Genomic DNA, 7,269 nt, shown 5'->3' with positions numbered 1-7,269 from the left:
TGGGGACAAGTAAGTTAATTTACTCTTATTTAACCTTTTGCCTTCACATTTTCTCAAATATCTAATGTTTTGGCTTTAATTTGTCATACTGCAGGGGTTGGATTGTTGCCAAGGGTGTCCGCAAGCCCAACAGCGTCCTTGGTGTGCTTTGCCGTCAAAACTTTGCAGGGTTTGTTACGTTGCCCGGTCGGGAGCGAGAGGTAGGAATGACCTGGGAGCACTACTTGGGTGCCCCGGCCCCGCCGGAGGTGCAGATCGACGGTGTTTTGTGCCACACGAGGGCCGGCATGGTGATCCGACAGTTCTGGGTAATTTCTCCTTTACACAATTATAAATCAACCATAGCTAGTTATTGTACTAATCGGTGTTGTCTCGTTTGCAGACCTACTACAGGTGTGAGGAGGGATACGGGAGGACGCGACAAAGGTTATCGAAACCGAATGTCGCCGCCTACTTCAAAACTTTCGGCACGAGGCTCGAGTGCAGGTTGTTCGAGACTACTATGCCTCGCGGCGTATTAGGAAGGACAAGGCGAAGTGCCGTGATTCTAAGATGGAGAAGGAGCATTACATGAAGGTAATTACATATTATTAAGTCTTTGTAGTTAGTTTCCTTGATTTGGTTCTTACGCGCTCAAATTTCTCTTTATTAAGTTAGGTGCCCCCGAGATGGTGTGTGGATAATATGGATTGTTGGGAGGCCTTGGTGGATCAGTGGTGCTCCGAAACGTGGGAGGCCAGCAACAACAACGCCAAGGAGAGGCGCGGAAAAATGGTTGGTGTGCCACACCATCAAGGGAGCGTCAACTTAATCCAATTTGGCGAGAACTGGGTATGTGGTTTGCTTCATGCCTCATGCAATTCATTCTTAATGCTATCTTAAGCCCTTTACTAATACAATTCATTCATGCGACAATAAGACGGAGGTGCCACAGATGTACGACCTGTATGCGATGACCCATACTGCCTCGTACAAGAAGGTCACCTCGCCGCCGACAACACGCCCGTCCGCTGTGGCTGCCTCCTGCTTTGAGCTCGCGTGGTGCTATGAAACAAAATTTTCCACTTCTAAACAGAGAGTATACGAGTCACATATTTTTCATGTTTTCTTTGTTGGTGACATTTGTGAAACATATTTAAGTAACCATGTACTCTTTGATTGGCTATTGTGTAGGCATCTGCAGACATAGGAAAGGAGGAGGGCTTGAAGGCATAAGAAAGAGCAATCTTTAATAAGGTTTCTAATATACCCCTATTATAACTTATAGCGGAGTGCAAGTTTTTTCATATGAAGCATGGTCTGCAGTCTGCACTAACAAAACTGGTTAGAATCAGTGATGTACTATGAAGTTCAAAATATTTTATGTCAGGCAAAACTACTAAAATCATTGAAGTTCTACGGCTACTATGGAACTGGTTAAGTGATGTTCTATAATATTTAATATTTACATGACTAATTACAACACCAATTATGGGCTTGGGTACTTTACTATCTGGATAGTTGGTTTACCCCTTAGGTGAGTTATACGAATAGGAACTTATAGTGTCAAATTGGCCCGTGTCATCCATTTTGTTGAAGAATTTAGGCTGAGCATGCAAGCTTAATTTGTGGGGAATGCTAAACTTAAGAACTGAAGTATTGAGCAAATCAATACAGAGGTTTATTAAAAGTGTTTAAGAGGAATTTACTGTCTGCAGTTCGTACTAACAAAATCTTGTGGACATTCGTTTTGACCTCATCCAAGGTAAGGCCTATCAAGGTTAACTTCTAGGCTGTAATAACTAAATCATGTATTTTTGTATTGCTAGCCCAAACTGATGGGAGGTAGACAATGGTGGAGAGACAACATTCGGTGTGTTTCTGTCGTGCATGTATGCACTTCTTCATCATTCTTTGTATTATTCATAATTTTTGTAGGTATACATAACGAATATGTGTGCTAAATTTTATCTTTATGGTAATGAAACCTTTGTGCACATGACTATGTTTAACAAATGTAGAGGAGAAAAACACTGGCGTTTGTCACACTTTTTCAAAGCCGTCTTTGTTTTCCGTGGGTTTTCGTGGCAAAGCACGGACATTAAACTAGTAATAGTGAAAAGTAATATCGTACTCCATAGATGATAGATAGATGAAGATTATATAAATTCTTCATAATAAACCGTCCCCGCTTGAGATCGTGCTTTGCTTGCCCTTGCCCCCGTCTTCCCCTCGGTCTCCTCATCATCCTCACCGCCGCCGACATGTCCATCGATATTGCCCCGCCCCCCACCCCCACCCCCACGACACACGCACCAACAGATCAGCGGACGAAACGTCAGTCATGACTCCGCCCTCGCCTTCTCTGTTCCTGTTGGATCCCTTCGTGGGCACGTATCTCCCCGGCGGCGAAACAGCCGACAACAAGAGGACCTTGTTGTCCTCTGGAGCCAAGAAGGCGTTCGGGTTCCCAGCGGACCTCGATTGTGATGCGCTCATGCGGGGCCTGGCGCTAGAAGCAGACCTTGCTCCTGCGCCAGATCTGTCCCGTCTGACCCTCCGAGGCGTCCGCCCCTTCTCCACCTCTGTCCATGCCGTCGACAAGAACCTGATTATCAAGATAACGTCCTTCCCTCAAGTTTACTCCCCGGATATCTGTCTCATCTACAACGCCATTGCCAGATCGCTCCTCATGACACCGTTTGCGCCAAGAGCACCCCCTTCTGTCCTTACGCCCTTTGTTCTTGTGGCGCGCCCCCGGGTCGACGACAACATCTCCTACGACCTTGTCTTTCCGGGGACTGTCGACGGCACAGGCTCTCCTGGACGGCGGTCTGTTCGTGTCGGGGTCCTCATCCAAGTCGCAGTGGGAGACAGCCAAGCTCACGAATTTCCCCGACCATCTGCTTGCTGAGAAAAGCTCCTTCGTAGCCAAAGAGGTGTTTTCGCACCGTGGCCGTGGTTACTGGGTGGATCTCTTTCTCGGTGGCACGTACTGTGACTGCGGTGATGTGTTCTCCGGCCAGCGTTACATGGACGTCCACTCCTTAGACCTCCCCGTGGGGTGCGAGAGGTACTTAGGCTGTAGAGATCACATTCCAGAGCCGAGGGCCTGTCGAGCTGTGGGCTGTGTTGGGGACTCCATCAAGTTTTATCTTCATCACCAGCATCCTTGAGCGTGTGGATCTTGTGGATGACCGCATGGTGACGATCTGGAAACTGAAGGAAGATATGAGGTACTTAGGCTGTAGAGATCACCCATGCGATTATCGTTTAATGGCATTATTGTTATCGTTTAATGGCATTTTTGTTAGTTACTTATTCTCGTGCTTGTATTATCATGGATGTAGTCTTTATCCTTGTATCAACTTGTTTGCAAAGTACTGCAGTATTGTTAGTAAATATCATCATCTTATGTCATGTACCTTGGAAACTAAGGCATAGCTCATCCTTCCAAAAGCAATACACACCACACTCAGGAGCAAGTCAGGAGCAATGGCAATACTTGTACTCTCTCCATCCCAAATATATACTAGACAATAAAGTCGCGCCAGTTGAAAGAATGATATAGATATTCCAGAATATCTCAATATCTTCTAAGGACCATACAACTAATCTCAATTCTTGATTCGTTTGCAATGGTTTCGCTTGATGGCTAGGATTGAAGCGATGGAACCATGCTTTATTTTGTCCTGCTAAAGGGGCATCTGCTTTTTCAATAGCCAACCTATATATTTAAACATTCACAGCCAGGTTAACCTTTTTCTCTATGCGGTGAAAACCCTAGCCGCCGCATCCTCTGCTTGAGCCCCATCCTCTTCCTGCCCGCCTCCATCGAGGTCCACCTCCTCTGCATCCATGCTCAACGACGCATCCTCGACGCGTCGCTGCCTCTGGACATGACACCGATCTCCTCCTCTGTTACCATCCTCCTATTCGCCTCTAGCTGCGTCATGTCCAGATGCCTAACGGCAGCAGCGTGCCTATCATTCTTGGTGCTGCTAGAAGTCTAGGTCCATCTCTCTCTGTCTCTCTCTATCTCAAGCAAACCATGGAGGATTTAGGACTGGTTGGGCTAGGAACAAAAACCCTAGCGTTTTGTTTTGGGTATTCAACTAGAGGAAGATCTGGATTTACATTATTTTTGAGAGATCTGGATTTACATTGTTTTATCATGGTATGATGTTCTTTATTTTTGCAGGAAGTGCTCCAGTGGTAACACATCTCAAATTCCAGGTGCGCAACCATCTATTGTTGGTGTGCAACCATCTGTCGTCGTTGATTTTACGGTATAATTTGGCCAACAAAGAGTTATGAAGCTTTTAGTTCATATGGTTTTCTACTTCCATTTTCTGATTGATGGATCTTATCCATACAATAATGAGCCATATTTATTTGCTGAATTGTACTGCATAATTGGTTTCTACACTCTTTAATTAGTGTATGACTTGCTCATATATTCATGTCTAGCCAGGTTCCTGCAAATTGGGTTTAAGAGATGTCTACATCTAGGATCTAGCTGGGCTCCAACAAAAGAGATTCTTTGTTGTCCTCCTAGGTTTGTTGGCTACTTCGTTTATGTTTTTGCATGGGAATTTTTGTTTGTTCCTATGATGCTCATATCTAGCTAGATTTGTAGGATGTTTTGTTGCCTTCCTTAGTTTGTTTGATACCTTATTTCTTTGGTGATGATGGGGGCAGATTTATCCGGAGTTCTTTTGCTATTTGCAGAGGAATCTTTTGTTAGTTTCTTGATATAGATAAACCGAAATTGCTCCCTTTAGGCTATCTACTATATGGGTCTGAAGCGACCAACATTGTAATTAGCATATGTAGGCATTTTTTTTTTGAACAACCGCGTGGGGGGGGGGGGGGGGGGGGGGGGAGGGGGTTCTCCACCTGAATAGGGCCCGAATGCCAGAATTACATTACGGGTTACATCGAGAAGAGAGAAAGTGGCGCCAGACGATGGAGGCCTCCCTAGCGACCGAGTCTTTAAACCTAAAGACCCAGAGAGTGAAATCAGATGTTACATTACGAATAGTGCCCATAGAAGAGTGATTCTCATTGCGAAACACCTGGGTATTACGAGAGTCCCAGAGTTTCCAGAGAATGGTGAGTGCCACCGTGTGCCAAATGATGATGTCAAGGCCGATCGGGGTGGCGGTGGTCCAGATGAGGCCGATGTCGGACGGCGGCTGAAGTTCGAGAAGAGCCCACACCTCGACTTCCCTAGGGCAATGAAGTGCCAGGTGTGAGGCGTCTTCGAGCCGATGAGCACACCTCGGGCAGCAGGAGTCGGGTGCGATAGTCTTGCGGTGGAGGTGGGCCTTGGTGTTTAGCCTATCCCTGAGAAGCAGCCAAGTCAAAATCTTTGACCTTGATGGTGGCCCTCGAGCTCCAGATTTTTTCAATGATAGCTCTTGCTCCAAAATACACTTTCAAATAGGTGGTTGAGGCAGAGGTTGTTCTACTGTGGCACTGCACGCTGCAGTGCCGGGTTGCACAAGTTTTTTTTTTTTGTATTCTTACTATTCCACCACCCCATTTCAAGTTGCTATGAATCTAGGCTTCTTCTCTTTTTGTTTACATTATAACTTATAAGCTCTTTCGTCATATGTTGATTACAATGTTTATGCATGTGTAAGTGTAAGCATTTGGAAGGATGGCTTTATTTTAATTCTCAGGTGGGGAATGCGATGATCTGATGGTCATCTCCTCATAACTCATAAGTATCATATAGGACATCAACTGATAGGACTAAGTACTGTATTGTACTTATTTATATTTGTGTTCAGCCTGGCTTTCTTTTTTTCCTCAATCGAGTGGTGCACTAGAGAGTTTTATTGCTTGGTGTAGTCAGTTAATTTCTTAGATAGGTTCATGCCCTTTGATGGCTCTCAAATAGTGTATATGTACTCTTGGATATTCAATTTGTGTTGCCTACTCACAGATGTAACTGGAAGTGTCATGGTTATTTCTAATGCTCACTATTTTCCTGGCTTCCATGGGCTTTGATGTAAAATCAAAAAATGGCTATATGACAACATCCGTTTACCGAAGAATACGTTATTTGGTATGTCGACAAACTTCCGAGAATTCAGTTTCACTCTGTATTACTTCTGCACCTGTTTATTTGATTTCAACCTTACACGTTCAATGTTCAGCTTGGAAGGGCTTCTTACATCATAATTTATTTTCTCACTTGATGCTAAACAATACAAAATACTGTCGTTTCTTGTGATGATGAACATTGTACATTTGTTTCGGTGGTATTAATTGGATAATGATATATTCTTAAATGTTTTAACTGATTCAAGGGAATAGTTTCATACTTTTGTATTCTTAATTTTTTTAACTGATATTCTTAATTTCTTTAACTGAATCCATGTCCTGTTAGTTAGGTGATTATACTACTTGCTGCTCCCAAATTGTTCATGTTTCACTTATCTTATTTATCAAGATAATCAATAATACATCCAGTTCATCTAAGTTTTAAATTGGTTTGTTTGACAGGGAGGGGCAATATGGAAGCATCAGACCAAGTATCAGGAATCATGTTGTCTGATTATCTTTTTATTTTTCCTATTTCTATTAGCAAGATGCTTCTTTGTCTCAAGTTAGTCCCCTGTTTATTTGCTTTTGTTGGAGTGAGAAACTGTTGTGCTTGACTACAACTTGGCCCATGAGATTACTATTTAATGACATTCTTGTGAGATCCTTATTCTCGTGCTTGTATTATTATGGATATAGTGAATTTATATTTTCTTTGCAAATTACTGTAGTACTTCCTCTGTTCCTAAATATAAGTCTTTTTAAAGGTTTCACTAGATTACATACGGATGTATATAGACATATTTTAGAGTGTAGATTCACTCATTTTGCTCCGTATGTAGTTCTCTTGTAAAAACTCTGAAAAGACTTATATTTAGGAAGAGGGGGTATTTGTTAATAAATACTAGTATAAATATTGTTTTATACTATTAAGTTACAGAGGGAACTAATCCATGCTCATGTACCTTTTCCATGTATTTGTTTAGTGGCTGGCTAGCTCAGTCAGTCCTTTTGATAACTAATCCCTATGGTCATTGGGTGAACCCCCTCCAAGTCGCTATATTTGTTTAGTGTTGATGGTGTCGATTCTTTTATAGAAATAGACTCTTGCCCGGCCTTAAGATGAAGCCCTTTGGAAGATTCAAAAGAAAATACAAGTGCAACTATAACGTTCAGAAGTTAAGAGAACCAGGAAGCACAGGAAGAAATAATGTCAGACAGGGTCACGAATGACGC

The 7,269-nt window shown here is 43.1% G+C and overlaps 1 long non-coding RNA gene across 2 annotated transcripts; it reads left to right on the top strand.

Annotated features, from left to right (window-relative positions):
- Positions 1-3,667: 3,667 nt before the first annotated feature.
- LOC123451064 lies at positions 3,668-6,740 on the top strand. Of its 2 annotated transcripts, XR_006632092.1 has the most exons (3): positions 3,668-4,537; positions 5,933-6,055; positions 6,496-6,740. It is a non-coding gene; the product is annotated as an uncharacterized LOC123451064 (long non-coding RNA). The 2 variants fall into 2 exon arrangements; XR_006632091.1 differs by lacking the exon at positions 3,668-4,537 and having other exon boundaries at positions 4,939-6,055.
- Positions 6,741-7,269: the final 529 nt, after the last annotated feature.

Source organism: Hordeum vulgare, chromosome 4H, assembly GCF_904849725.1.
Source record: "Hordeum vulgare subsp. vulgare chromosome 4H, MorexV3_pseudomolecules_assembly, whole genome shotgun sequence".
NCBI lineage: Eukaryota > Viridiplantae > Streptophyta > Magnoliopsida > Poales > Poaceae > Hordeum > Hordeum vulgare.
The sequence above is the reverse complement of the archived record's forward strand: the minus strand, read 5'-3'. Positions and strand labels throughout refer to the sequence as shown.